The sequence below is a fragment of the Eretmochelys imbricata genome, chromosome 2 (genome assembly GCF_965152235.1).
Source record: "Eretmochelys imbricata isolate rEreImb1 chromosome 2, rEreImb1.hap1, whole genome shotgun sequence".
In the NCBI taxonomy this organism is placed as follows: domain Eukaryota; kingdom Metazoa; phylum Chordata; order Testudines; family Cheloniidae; genus Eretmochelys; species Eretmochelys imbricata.
Window position 1 is genome coordinate 113,637,068 of NC_135573.1, and position 16,167 is coordinate 113,653,234.

Sequence of the window (16,167 nt, forward strand, 5' to 3'; positions counted from 1 at the left end):
CCTGCAGTGCACGAGCCGGCGTCAGCGAGGGACGCAACGGTAAGCGCGTGTGCGCTCGACGCTCGGAGGGAAACCTTCTGACTGCGCAGGCGCGAGTCATTCCCTCCCTCCCGCTCTCTCTCCCGCTCTCTCCTGGGGGAGGCGAGAAGTGGCGGGCTGGTGCCTGCGTGCTGAGAGCGCAATTGGGTTTCATTGCAATGGGGGTGTGGCGTCTCCCTTTGCCCAGCCCTAGAGGCATCGCATCCGCGTAGCCATCCTGTGCCCACCCACCCCATTTCTGCAGCCAGTAGGTCTTCCACCTGTTGCCACAAGCACATGCTGCTGCACCTGCGGGCTTGAGGTGGTTTCCATCATCTACAGGGTTTACAGTTTGGTTCAAAGGCTCTCAACACCCTAACATTTTTTCCAGCACCCCTGCCACCACTCCTACACCTGGGGAGCTAGCCTTTTTAGTGCTGCCCCCAGGTGTTAGTGCCTGCACTTTTAGCTGCCAGAGTGGTGCCCACACACCTGTCCCATTACTGGGGTTCTGGTATGGTGGTACAAGCAGCCTGCTGCCCCTAGTGAATAGTGCCTGCATTAGGGCAACCAGAACCATCCTCACATCTGAGGCAGTAGCAAAACTCCCATTGACCTAAATAAGATCAAGTCCCTCATCTCCAGAGCTCAGATTTCCACAGCGCTAAGCATTCCAGGAGGATAGTTAAAACTTCTATTTTAAAACAAATTAAATGTAATCTAATGCTGGTACAGGAGCCGCAACTTGGTCAGCGACAGAAGAGTCAAGGTGTACACACCCTCGTTTGTAAAAAGCATGACTATTAATGTAGCACAAGCTTTTGCTATTATTTAGTTTGATAGCTTTGAATCTGTCTTTACCCGATAGAGCATTTACCATCATTAAACTATGTAATACAAGAATAAAATTCACAAAAGAATGAGCTCTCCCTGCACTTGTCCACAATAGTAACAATTAGTGCTCAAAATAGCACCATCTATGATGTCTCTGTGGCACTAACACTACCCACATTAATCCCACAGATAATTACCCTATAGTCTCAAACTACCCCTTCTGCCAGCTGCTTGCGGGGCGGAGTGGGGAAGAGTCTTTTTGACTCAGGCTTTAAGGCCAGAAGGGACCATCATGATCATCTACTCTGACCTCCTGCACATTGTAGGACACAGAACCTCACCCACTCACTCTTGTAATAGACCCTTAACCTCTGGCTGAGTTACTAAAGTCCTCAAATCATGATTTAAAGTCTTCAAGTTACAGAGAATCCACCATTTACAGTAGTTTAAACCTGCAAGTGACCCCTGCCCCATGCTGCAGAGGAAGGCAAAACAAAAAAAACCCACCAGGGTTTTTGCTGATCTGATCCTGGGGAACCAACCCCAAATATGGCAAACAAGTCCCAGCAACCAGACAAATGGGAAAGTATTCTTTGTAGTAACTTGGAGCCCTCCCCATCTAGTGTCCCATCAACAGCTGTTGGAGGTATTTGCTACTTGCAGTTGCAGATTGATTACATGCCATTGTAAGCAGTCCCATCATACCATTGCCTCCATTAGCCTATCAATCTCGGTCTTGAAGCCAGTTAGATTTTTTGCCCTAGTATGCCACTTGGAAGGCTGTTCCAGAACTTCACTCCTCTGATGGTTAGAAACCTTTGTCTAATTTCAAGCCTAAACTTGTTGATGGCCAGTTTATATCCATTTGTTCTTCTATCAACATTGGCACTTACCAGGGAGGCGGAGGAGTTATTTAATTATTTATCCATCTGATGTATTTATAGAGAGCAATCATATCTCCCCTCAGACTTCTTTTAGTTAGGCTAAACAAGCCAAGCTCTTTGAGTCTCCTCTTAAAAGGTAGGTTTTCCATTCCTCTGATCATCCTAGCAGTCCTTCTCTGGACCTGTTCCAGTTTAAATTAATCAAACATGGGAGCATGGCAGCTGCTGATTCGGCCGCCTGGGGAGGCTAACCCCCGGCCCCTCCCCTTGTGCCCAAGGCCTCGCCCCACCCCTTCTGCCCCACCTCCTTTTACCTCCCCCTTCCCCGCAGGAGCCCAAAGCACTCCCACAGCAGCCTCAGCTCCAGGGTAGCCCCCAGTCCTAGTGCTCAGGCGGCCAGCGCCGGGCAGGCAGCACGGCCCAGCACCAGCCGCCCCGGCGGCCGCCAATCACTGTACACTGGCCTGGGCGCAGGGCCACAGTAGGCTATTTGGGGAGGCAAAGCCTCCCCTTGGCTATGATACCCGCTGCCCATGCATGGAAGACCAGGATTGCACATAATATTACAGAGGAGGTCTCACCAGTGCTGTGTATAATGGTACTAATATTTCCGTCTCTACGGAAATACCTCATCTGATGCATCCTAGGACTGCATTAGCCTTTTTCACTTTTGCATCACAGTAGCTGCTCATAGTCATCTTGTGATCAACCAATACATCCAAGTCTTTTGCCTCCTCTGTCGCTTCCGACTGATATGTCACCAATTTATAGCAAAAATCGTTCTTGTTAGCCCCTAAATGCATGACCTTGCACTTTGGACTATTAAGTTTCATCTTGTTTTTATTACTCCGGTTTTCAAGGTCCTCCAGATCTTATTGTATGATATTCCAGTCCTCCTCCCTATTGGTAATACCTTCCAACTTTTGTCATCTGAAAATTTTATTAACACATTCCTACTTTTTGTGCCAAGGTCATTAATAAAAATGTTAAATGCAATAGGTCCCAAGACCGATCCCTGAAGAACTCCACTAGTAACCTCCCTCCAGCCTGACAGTTCACCTTTCACTAGGAAAGGTTATAGCACTCACCCAAGATGTAGGAGACCCAGTTTAAATCCTCCCATTGCCTGAGTTGGAGCAGGGATTTGAACGCACACTTCCAGAGAATGCCCTAACCATTGGGCTATGGAATATTCTGGGATGTCTCTCTCAATCTTTCCTGTTGAAGCTGTTCCACTTTGTATAAATAATTAAATTTTCATAGGGTCAGAAAGCATGTTAGAATGACTATATCCCAGTGGTTAGTGTACTTACCCGTGATGAAGGAAACCCAAATTCACATCCCTGTTCCAATGACTATAAACCTCTTTCCCCCCCCCACCACCTTTTTGGGAAAAGGATTCGGTGTCTAACTCCATGAGAGGGTTCATGGCTGTGGATCCCAAGCAGAGATAGGTACCTCCTTCTGGCCCAGACTTAGGCCACACCTCTTTCCTTAGCATTTCCTATTGGCTAGTGTAGGTGAGAATGGGGATCTCCATTCTCAGGCATCTGATTCTCTTCATGCAGTCCACAGTCAGCCAGCATGCCTAACCTGGAGCTGTGGATTCCATTAGGCGGCAGCATGTCTAAAGTTAGGTGTTGCAACACTGAGCCCAAGTCCCTTTTATGGATCTATCACCTTGTATCCAAGACTTGTGTAAAGACTCTTCATACCACTTATGTTCCAAAGTGGGGTTGTGGAGCAAAAGCAGCATAGAGACAAATCTGCACCCGTGTGCTATAGAAGGTAGCAGAAGACTTAGGCTCATTAGCTAGGGGATCTATAATTACGTGGCTCCAGTGGTCCTACGCCCCCTACTAGCCATGGGGATGCTATTCCAGCCCACAGGCTGCAGCAGTAGTTGCTAGATGCTGTGCTGCAGGTCCATAGCCTGCCTCTGGACTTGAGGGTGGATTTTGCTCTCCAGGCCCCATGCTCGTCACCTGCATAGAAGCCTCTGGCTTTGTGGGTGTGAAATAGAGCTGTGGAGGAACTGGAATTTCAATCCTGCAGAAAAATTTGCATTTAAAAAAATTCTGAATCAGAACAAAACAGAGTCAGAAATGTGAAGCTTTCTGTGGAATTGAAATCTTCAAAAATTCCATTTGAGACGAATCAAAATGGAATTTTTCAAAAAAGTCTGGGCCAACAAGCTGGTTCCCAAGCCACCTTGCTGGCTTGGGAGCGGGAAGCCTGGCAGCTGGGGAGCCCATAGGACTGCCAGGTGGGCACCCAAGGGAGCTGGCCACCCAGGAAGCTGGGGGGCCCACCAAGCAGCCAGCCTGTCTGGTTTCCATCTAAAGTTTAGACAGAATAGACATGTTCCTGCAAAAATTTTTAATTATGTTCAACTGGAATTTTTGCCATGGAAAAATTGTTTTCAGAAAATTTTCAACTAGCTTTAGTGTGTAATGAATGTCGCCTAATGAGAGCCAAATACATCAATGAGGCTGTCCAGGTCTTCAAGCTGTGATCCAGGGGAGAGTCTTCAGTGCTGTCTATTTCAGAAGTGAAACAGCAGAGACATCCAGTCACTGTGCCAAAGTAGCTCCCAAGGTTGAGGAACAACCCACAGAAGAAGGCCTTGAACACACCCACGGGATCTATATTAACTTTCCTCCTCCTCCTCCTCCCTGTGATGGCCATGTCCGGGAATTATCACAAGGCTCTGCCCTGTCCCAGCACCTGGCACTAGAGGGGTCAGGTTGCATTAGACATAAAAGGATGGAGAGTTATATGCCACCCGGTAGGGCTCATCTGTGCAGCCTTGCTTGTCAACACTGCTCATCTGTGCAGCCTTTTCTCTCCTCCACCTCATTGTTCCCCCCCCCATCACTTGACTATTATGGCATCTACCATGGTTTTCATCCTTCCTCTCATGAATCCTAGTGATGCCCATCTTGTTTTGCTGCAATGGGATCAAGCAGCTGAAGAAGAGACCTGTGTAGCTCGAAAGCTTGTCTATTTCACCAGTGGCATTTGGTCCAGTAAAAGGTATTGCCTCCCCAGCCTTGTTTTGGTGGTAATTAACTATAGCTGTTGGGAAAGTTCTAGGCTTCTTGGGTTGTGGTTTGAACAAGCAGAAGGTGTCAAAACTTAGCTTCAAAGATCCATGTGGAAAATAAACTCTCTGGTGGAAGGAATATAGAAAAAGAAAACTCTTAAATCATCATGTAATTTGTAATTTAACAGACAGGGGACTTGCTTACTGTTTGAGTTTACAGTACTAGTAACAAGCTTTTTCCAAGAAATCAATACTAAAAATTACTGTAAAGTTATCAGTCGGAAAGGCAAACTTTCTCATCTATTTCAGAAACACAAGTCCACCTCTTACACATTGTCACTTAAACCAGCAGTACAAACTCAAAAGAAACATCTTCAGCTACATGGGGAGATGAGCAGAAGAATGTTTGTTCAGTGCCCTCTGGTGGCTGACGCTAGGAATTGTCCAGAGAACTTATTCTAGCAAAATGACTGGTTTCAGACTAGCAGCCGTGTTAGTTTGTATTCGCAAAAAGAAAAGGAGTACTTGTGGCACTTTAGAGACTAACCAATTTATTTCAGCATAAGCTTTCGTGAGCTACAGCTCACTTCATCGGATGCATTCAGTGGAAAATACAGTGAGGTGATTTATATACACACAGAACATGAAAAAATGGGTGTTTATCATGCACACACTGTAAGGAGAGTGATCACTTAAGATGAGCTATTACCAGCAGGAGAGTGGGGGAAGGGGGAAGAAAACCTTTTGTAGTGATAATCAAGGTGGGCCATTTCCAGCAGTTAACAAGAACATCTGAAAAAAGAAAAGGAGTACTTGTGGCACCTTAGAGACTAACCAATTTATTTGAGCATGAGCTTTCGTGAGCTACAGCTCACTTCATCAGATGCATACTGTGGAAAGTGGGATCTACCATGTCATCTACCATGGATCACTTTCCACAGTATGCATCCGATAAAGTGAGCTGTAGCTCACGAAAGCTTATGCTCAAATAAATTGGTTAGTCTCTAAGGTGCCACAAGTACTCCTTTTCTTTTTGCGAATACAGACTAACACGGCTGTTACTCTGAAAAAAGAATATCTGAGGAACAGTGGGGGGAGGGGGGAATAAACAAGGGGAAATAGTTTTACTTTGTGTAATGACTCAACCACTCCCAGTCTCTATTCAAGCCTAAATTAATTGTATCCAATTTGCAAATTAATTCCAATTCAGCAGTCTCTCGTTGGAGTCTGGTTTTAAAGTTTTTTTGTTGAAGAATAGCCCCTTTTAGGTCAGAAATCGAGTGACCAGAGAGGTTGAAGTGTTCTCCAACTGGTTTATGAATGTTAAAATTGTTGACATCTGATTTGTGTCCATTTATTCTTTTATGTAGAGACTGTCCAGTTTGACCAATGTACATGGCAGAGGGGCATTGCTGGCACATGATGGCAAATATCACACTGGTAGATGTGCAGGTGAACGAGCCTCTGATAGTGTGGCTGATGTGATTAGGCCCTATGATGGTGTCCCCTGAATAGATATGTGGACACAGTTGGCAATGGGTTTTGTTGCAAGGATAGGTTCCTGGGTTAGTGGTTCTGTTGTGTGGTGTGTGGTTGCTGGTGAGTATTTGCTTCAGGTTGGGGGGCTGTCTGTAGGCAAGGACTGGCCTGTCTCCCAAGATTTGAGAGAGCGATGGGTCATCCTTCAGGATAGGTTGTAGATTCTTGTTGAAGCGTTGGAGAGGTTTTAGTTGGGGGCTGAAGGTGACGGCTAGTGGCGTTCTGTTATTTTCTTTGTTGGGCCTGTACTGTAGTGGGTGACTTCTGGGTACTTTTCTGGCTCTGTCAATCTGTTTCTTCACTTCAGCAGGTAGGTATTGTAGTTGTAAGAATGCTTGATAGAGATCTTGTAGGCGTTTGTCTCTGTCTGAGGGGTTGGAGCAAATGCGGTTGTATCGTGGAGCTTGGCTGTAGACACTGGATCGTGTGGTGTGGTCTGGGTGAAAGCTGGAGGCATGTAGGTAGGAATAGTGGTCAGTAGGTTTCCGGTATAGGGTGGTGTTTATGTGACCATCGCTTATTAGCACCGTAGTGTCCAGGAAGTGGATCTCTTGTGTGGACTGGTCCAGACTGAGGTTGATGGTGGGACGGAAATTGTTGAAATCATGGTGGAATTCCTCAAGGGCTTCTTTTTCAGATGATGAAGATGTCATCAATATAGCGCAAGTAGAGTAGGGGCATTAGGGGACGAGAGCTGAGGAAGCGTTGTTCTAAGTCAGCCATAAAAATGTTGGCATACTGTGGGGCTATGCGGGTACCCATAGCAGTGCTGCTGATTTGAAGGTATACATTGTCCCCAAATGTGAAATAGTTACGGGTGAGGACAAAGTCACAAAGTTCAGCCACCAGGTTTGCCGTGACATTATCAGGGATAGTGTTCCTGGTGGTTTGTAGTCCATCTTTGTGTGGAATGTTGGTGTAGAGGGCTTCTACATCCATAGTGGCCAGGATGGTGTTATCAGGAAGATCACCGATGGATTGAAGTTTCCTCAGGAAGTCAGTGGTGTCTCGAAGGTAGCTGGGAGTGCTGGTAGCGTAGGGCCTGAGGAAGGAGTCTACATAGCCAGACAATCCTGCTGTCAGGGTGCCAATGCCTGAGATGATGGGGCGCCCAGGATTTCCATTTTTATGGATCTTGGGTAGCAGATAGAATACCCCAGGTCGGGGTTCCAGGGGTGTGTCTGTGCGGATTTGTTCTTGTGCTTTTTCAGGGAGTTTCTTGAGCAAAGGCTGTAGTTTCTTTTGGTAACCCTCAGTGGGATCAGAGGGTAATGGCTTGTAGAAAGTGGTGTTGGAGAGCTGCCGAGCAGCCTCTTGTTCATGTTCCGACCTATTCATGATGACAACAGCACCTCCTTTGTCAGCCTTTCTGATTATGATGTCAGAGTTGTTTCTGAGGCTGTGAATGGCATTGTGTTCTGCACAGCTGAGGTTATGGAGCAAGTGATGCTGCTTTTCCACAATTTCAGCCCATGCACGTCGGCAGAAGCACTCTATGTAGAAGTCCAGTCTGTTGTTTCGACCTTCAGGAGGAGTCCACCTAGAATCCTTCTTTTTGTAGTGTTGGTAGGAAAGTGTCTGTGGATTAGTATGTTGTTCAGAGGTGTGTTGGAAATATTCCTTGAGTTGGAGATGTCAAAAATAGGATTCTAGGTCACCACAGAACTGTATCATGTTCGTGGGGGTGGAGGGGCCAACAAAAAAATTACAGAACGCCACTAGCCGTCACCTTCAGCCCCCAACTAAAACCTCTCCAACGCATCATCAAGGATCTACAAACTATCCTGAAGGACGACCCATCGCTCTCACAAATCTTGGGAGACGGTCCAGTCCTTGCCTAGAGACAGCCCCCCAACCTGAAGCAAATACTCACCAGCAACCACACACCACACAACAGAACCACTAACCCAGGAACCTATCCTTGCAACAAAGCCCATTGCCAACTGTGTCCACATATCTATTCAGGGGACACCATCATAGGGCCTAATCACATCAGCCACACTATATCAGAGGCTCATTCACCTGCACATCTACCAATGTGATATATGCCATCATGTGCCAGCAATGCCCCTCTGCCATGTACATTGGTCAAACTGGACAGTCTCTACATAAAAGAATAAATGGACACAAATCAGATGTCAACAATTTTAACATTCATAAACCAGTTGGAGAACACTTCAATCTCTCTGGTCACTCGATTTCTGACCTAAAAGGGGCTATTCTTCAACAAAAAAACTTCAAAACAGACTCCAACGAGAGACTGCTGAATTGGAATTAATTTGCAAATTGGATACAATTAATTTAGGCTTGAATAGAGACTGGGAGTGGTTGAGTCATTACACAAAGTAAAACTATTTCCCCTTGTTTATTCCTCCACCCCCCCCCCCCCCCGCACTGTTCCTCAGACATTCTTGTTAATTGCTAGAAATGGCCCACCTTGATTATCACTACAAAAGGTTTTCTTCTGCCCTCCCCCACTCTCCTGCTGGTAATAGCTCATCTTAGGTGATCACTCTCCTTACAGTGTGCATGATAAACACCCATTTTTTCATGTTCTGTGTGTATATAAATCTCCTCACTGTATTTTCCACTGAATGCATCCGATGAAGTGAGCTGTAGCTCACGAAAGCTTATGCTCAAATAAATTGGTTAGTCTCTAAGGTGCCACAGGTACTCCTTTTCTTTATTCTAGCAAAGCAAGGTTTCAGTTGAGACTGTGTTAAAAAGAAAAAGAACTGACACTAAGCAAAGACAGACACTTTGATCAGCTAATTGAGGCACATAAACAAACAAAGAACTACCAAACCAGAGTATTGAAATGAATTGTGCTCATTATTAGGATAGTGAAAATACTGCAAAATATTATTTACATTTTTGAAACAAATTCACTTTTACTGTGTTTTCCTCGCATTTATGTTCACGTTCCACAAATATTCTAGCAAACCACTTTACTGGACAGAGTATTTGCTTGAACAGCAAATGTTGCAGAATGTGCACTGAAAGCAACCTTTAGATTGGTAATTGCAAGTATTTGCACTGGGAACCTCATTCTAAGAGTTACGCTCATCCAGCCAGGGAGCAGGAAAAAAAAAAAAAAAATCTCTACCTTTGTGTCATCAGATTAACTCATACTTCGAGTGCTCATTATCTGAAGGGTTATTCTGGCAGAATGGATCACGAGCAATCCATAGGCTGAAATATAAAACATTTATCAAATTTCAAATAACTAATGGGAGGGAATGATGATCTTTTGGAGACAGTTCAGGCATAGAAAAAACGGCTACATAAAATGACTAAATTTTTCACTTCAAATAATTCACTCAGTTTACTAATTATGCATTTAGAACCCAGTTCTGTCATCATATGCACATGCATGTGGATGATGACTTCAAACAATTCCTGCACTGACAAGATGGCAGACTTTTACTCCAAGAGATCAGACTCCCCCTTTTATTGTCTGTGCCTCAGTTCCCCTACTTGCAGATGGGATTAATGATAACCTTCTTAGAAGGGTGCAAGTCACTATAAAAGAGTTACATTGGTCCCAGACTATGAGAGAGATAAGATGGGTGATATATTTTATTGGACCAACTTCTGTTGTGGAAAGAAACAAGCTTTCAATCTGAAGACCTCTGAGTATCTCAAAAGCTTGTCTCTTTCACCAACAGGAGTTGGTCCAATAAAAGGTACCTTACCCATTTTGTCTCTATGAAAGAGCTAGTTATTATTATTATTTTATGTATAGAGTGAAATTCACCTTAAAATAAGAGAAATGGCTCAATCTGCTTTTTCTGTAACATTCTCAAAATATTAAAAATGACCTTCTGTACAATAAACAATTAGGAAATGTCAGGCTATGCTGTTTAGAGGCTCCATAATTTCTTCAATTTACAGTAAAAACTATTGAATAGACTTCATTGGAAAATCTTTAGTGGAATCACTTTCCATGGAAAAATATAATTCCATGGCAATCAAAATGCTTCTCAAAATTCTGCTGATTTTGGCAATTTTTTATTTTGGAGAAAAGCCCCCCAAAATTTCTGACAATGCTGAAACATTTAATTTTGACATTTATTGAACAAAACATTCTAATTTTTTGTTTTAAAACTACTTTTAGTTTTAAATTTTTTAAAAAATTGTATTATATACTATCATATAAAATACAAAAGTTGAAATCAAAACAAAATATTTTGATTTTGTCTAAACAAAATGTTTCAATTGATCCAAAGTGATCTTCCCCCCAGAATTTTCCTTCACTGAGGATTTCAAAATGTTCAGGTTTCGTTTTGATTTGAAAAGAAGCCAGATTTCAAAATCTTGAAATCCTTCACAAAACAGAGTTCTTATCCTCTTCCAGCTCTACTAATGAGCTTTCCTACTACAGCCATGGTTACCAAGATTGAGGTTCAAAACAGATGAATGATCTTTTGGAGACAGTCCACCGCTTTATTTGAACTGAAGGGCTTTAGGGCAATCTGAGCATCTAGATAGAATTTGGTCATCCTCTGGCCTGATTTTCAACATGCTGACAAGTCAACCTAATGCAAATATAGTTAACAAGTGACTGTCCTATAAATGTCTGTAAGAAAATTGACTATCAGTAATAGATTTACATTCCTTTTGTGTGGCTGGCTCAGAGTAAGACTATCACTATATGTAATGTAGTAACCTTATGCACTCAAAGGATTTGTGGTTTCTGTCAGTTGTGATTTGAGATTCAGGTAATTTTAAGATATTTTCCCCTTTAATATCAGTTCTCCAAAAGCTGAAAAGGTGATTTCAGTCTCTCGGTCTCGATGATGGAGGAAGAGGTCTTGACAGTGATTCAGGAGAGGAAGAAAGTGAAGCAATATCATGAGCTATATAGGGGAATTTTTCCCAGCATGATAACAACCTCACAAGTTGCACCAAAACATCAAAAGAACACTCAGAAATGGCTGCTAAGCTTAGAGAACTGTGTTAGCAGGTGGAACATGGTGTATATTAGACTTAGAGGACTGTTTCTTACAAGCCAGTAGATGGCGCTCTGTTAATCATCTCCATACACACCTGCACAGATACTGCTTTTAAATAGGGCCCCTATAACTATAGACAATAGCCTCCTGGAATTCATTATTTAAGTGGGAAAAGGGTTCTCTTATTTTTAATGTCATTCTTTCATCTTTATAGAGGGTAAAATATTTCTAATATTTGTGAATATGTGCTTCCCTTCGAATTTTAAGGCTTTTAATACATTTTTTTTTTAAATCTATGTTACAGTGTCAAAGTATCCATCTATAAGGCCCATTGACTTCAGCAGAAGGGTTGAGTGCATAAAAGAATGAAGGTTCAGGCCCTGTGCATGCAGCAAACTACCTACAGCATTCTGATCTGCTTGAATGTGTGAGGAGTCATTTGGAACCTTATTCAGGAAAACACAAGCACATGCTTAACTTTTTCAGCATGTGCTTAAGTCCATTTGACTTCAGCAGGATTTAAGCATGTGCTTCAGTGCTGTCCTAAATGGAAATGGTTTCCTGAATTGGGGACTAAAGCTGTAAATTTTAGTGTGGATATCTGTGCCATGCAAAAAGGTCAGATCAAAAATATGATTTCAAACCCACACCACCACTCAGGAGAGCACCAGAGATGCTCATTTTGATCAGTTATTGCATGGTGCATAAATGAGAGAAGGTGCCTTGTACCATCCTCACCTGTTGTGTGCTCCGATCCTAATATAGCCCTTGTGTTGTTATTATCTGTGCTACTTTAATTGTATTTATTTGATCCTTATTGATACCACTGAGCAGTCTTTTTTCCATCTGTTCTATAATATTTCTATTCGTATTTTTATGGTAACTAATTTTATCTGCACTAATCCCTAGTTTATTCTAACTGGATACAAAAGTTCACCTAAATATTTCCCATAAAATATATAATTGAGGGACAACTATAAATTTATTTACAGTTTCCTGATCCATAATCTGCTGAATTATGGATGATCCATCATCCTTTGTTCCCCCAGCGTCTGTACATTGTGTATTAACTGGGGACAAACCCCTGTACCTTTGGTCTTCCATTCAGTACACCCACAGCTGGTCATCGTTCCACCATTTTTAATACTTAAAAGGTACCAGACTGATTTTCTTACAATACATCTCTGTTGACACAATGATAGCCAAGTGGGATTTCTCATATGTTTAGCACATTAGCTAACAAGGTCACTGTCAACCTATTGTTCAATTTCTCAATGTCCTTTTTAAAAAATTCATGCCTGTAAATAACCCTTGGAAGTTTAGAAGTGAAATCTGTTCCTTCCATTCAATATTTTCCCTTTATCTTTCACATACACATTCTGTTTTAAAGTATATATAAAGTTCTTTTTGCATCATAAGGACGAGACAATGGAACATTTGTTTTGTAAATATATATTACAACAACAACTAGGGCTGCCGTTCAGGAAAGCACTCCTGTTCAGGAAAACAATTCAGTATGTGCTTAACTTTAAGGACATATTGAAGTCCAACTGAAGTCAATAGAATTTAAGCATGTACTTAAAGTTAAGCGCATGCTTACATGCTTTCTAGAACAAGGATGTTTAAGTGCTTTCTTGAATAGAGGCCTTAGTTATTGATTCCCTTTATTATCCCTAGTTCCATTCCCTTTGGCTCTCTCACAAACACCTTGTGCTAGCTTGACTGTCATCGAAGCTCAATGACTGCTGCTCTTGAGCATACAGCAAAGGACACTTTAACATCACGAAGTTGATAAGTTGAGCACGTAGCCTCCTGCAATGCTTCTACCACAGCGTGCTTGAGAATTGACCACACGCCACAGATTGCTGTAGTTCTGACACTCTTGATTTTACTCTGCTCTTTCTCCAGCTTGTTCTGTGTCTGCTTCATTTCTTGACCTTTTTCCTCCCATGCTGCTGCCAGCTTACTACAGCCTAAGAGCCTGATCCAAAGCACTCTGAAGTCAGTAGAAGACCTAATAGATTTCAATGGGCTTTGCATCCAACCCTAAATGGCAGAACAGTACATTTGCAATCTGATTTCATCATAGTTTTCTTTTATTTGATATGTAACTGTGTTAAGTTTATGGATCTAAAATTTATTTTGCAGGACATCTCTTTTTGACAGTTCAAGCTTTAATATTCAGATTGTCTTCCACAGACTTGCTTGTACTAACAAGCTCTTTGTAACAGACTAGTAACTTGGAGAAGATTTTTTCCCTCTGGGTCACAGTCTGATTTCATCTATTCTTGGGCAGATGCTTTTAATTTCCCAAATATGTTTGCAATGCTGATATAAATAACCTGTAGTCATCCAGCTTACCACTACAGTCAGTTTCAGATGAATTGCTTTTACATTGTTTACGCCACCAGATTTAGAAGATACTTCGTCTAATTGTGTTGTCATCTTCTCTTCATCTTTCTTGATTTCATTTTTCCCCCCTAAATCCCATGATATTCTAAAATCTCTAAGACTCATGTCTTGATTTTAATTTACTGATAGAGCTAAAACGTTTTGGCGCCATATTTCACATATTTTACTGAGCTCAGTGGTAAGTTTCCATTTGAATTCCCGACATTTTTAAAAATCTGTTTTAACATGCATCTGAATTCCTGCCATTCCTTATTTCCTTTCTTCCTGCAGGTATGATCTAATCTTTTCTTTTTTGTCCCTCTTAGTTGATTTAGGTAGACATTGTGGAGGTAGATACTTCTGGAAGGCATGGTTACCCAGCATGTTTACATTACTGATTTGAACTATAGATGAAATGGGACCTACTTTTGACTGTAGATAGTGATGTGAGAGTGATGGTGGAGAATGTACTGATTCTCATAAGTACTGTAATCTGATAGGCTAATTACCTTTAATGAAAGGGAATCCAAAAATTTTATCAGGCTCTTTCGACTGACTGATGTGACAAGGAATGGGGTTTTCAAGAGCACTGGTGTGACATAGGAGCATAGTCACTTAAGGGCTTGTCAACACAGTGTTTGTTCTGCTTTGCTATGGGCTTGTCTATATCAGCAAGTTGCAGCAGTTTAATTTAAATCCATCTCTAAATCAGTATAGTTAAATCTGTGCAAAAGGACGTGCAAATAGTCTTATTTCAGTATAAAAAAAAGAGACTTATTTTGCTTTAGCTAAAACTGTTCCAAATCAACTTTGAATAAACCAAGAGAATCCATTCTTGCATCAAGACACTCTTTCTCACCATTTTTACAATATCAGTTTAAAGTCACATCTTTATTTACACCAGTGCAACTTTCTTGCGTAGACAAGACCTAAATTAGGGCACATCTACACTGGCAAAGTTATAGCACTGGCAGTTCCTGCACCACTCAGAGAGCACTGAGGGGAAACCGCTGATGTGTGTTCACACTGACAGCTGCCTGTGCAATAGCGTGTTCACACTTGCGGCACGTGCAGCAGCATTTGGAGTGGTGCACTTGGGGCAGCTATCCCACAGGGCATCTCTTTCTCTTTTGCCTCTAAAACTTGTGGGAAGGTGGAGGGGGTCATGGGGCATCCTGGGTCCTGTCCCAATGCCCCGTGATGCATTGCTTCGCATCCCAGCAATCCCTGTGTTTCCATCCACATTTGGTGCCATCTTCCAACGGTTTGTGTTCTGCATGCCCTGTCTCTTCGGGCTACAGGAACGGATCCCGCACTGCTGACCAGTCTGCTGCTCGCTCTGAGTGGCAGTAGAGTTATTCCTTAAACTGCAAAGGCGAGAGGAGTGCGACATTGATCTCGCCATGCGAAGTAGCTACAACACGAGATTGCTTGTGGCATTCACGGAGGTGCTGACCACAGTGGAACGCCACTTTTGGGCTTGGGAAACAAGCACTGAGTGGTGGGATCACATCATGATACACGTCTGGGATGACGAGTAGTGGTTGCAGAACTTTCACATGAGGAAAGCCACATTCATGGGACTGTGTGATGAGCTCGCCCCAGCCCTGCAGCGCAAGGACATGAGGATGAGAGCTGCCCTGTTGCTGGTGAAGCGCGTGGCAATTGCACTGTGGAAGCTGGCTACTCCAGACTGCTACCGATCAGTCACTAACCAGTTCGGAGTGGGAAAGTCGACCGTTGGAGTCATGTTGATGGAAGTGTGCAGGGCCATTAATCGCATCCTGCTGCGAAAGACCGTGACACTGGGCAACGTGCATGACATTGCGGATGGCTTTGCACAGATGGGCTTCCCTAACTGTGGAGGGGCGATAGATGGCACGCACATTCCAATTCTGGCACCAGACCATCTAGCCACAGAGTACATTAATCGCCAGGGGTATTTCTCAATGGCTTTCCAGGTGCTTGTGGATCACCATGGGCGTTTCACAGACATTGATGCAGGCTGGTCCGGAAATGTGCATGACACATGCATCTTTCAGAACACCAGCCTGTTCAAGAAGCTGCAAGAGCAGGAACTTTCTTCCCAGACCAGAAGATCACTATAGGGAAAGTTGAAATGCTCATTGTGATCCTGGGAAACCCTGCCTACCCCTTAATGCCGTGGCTTATGAAGCCATACACGGGGCAACTTGACAGCAGCAAGGAGCGTTTTAACAAGAGGCTGAGCAAGTGCAGAATGACTGTTGCGTATGCATTTGGCTGTTTAAAAGCCCGCTGGCAATGCCTGTATGGGAAGCTGGACAAGGCCGATGACAATATTCCTATGCTTATAGCCGCATTCTGTATGCTCCATAATATTTATGAAGGGAAGGGTGAAAGCTTCACTCAGGGCTGGACCTCAGAGGCTCAGCGACTGGAGGCTGAGTTTGAACAGCCAGAGACCAGGGCTATTAGAGGGGCACAGCGTGGGCCATAAGGATCAGGGATGCCTTGAGGC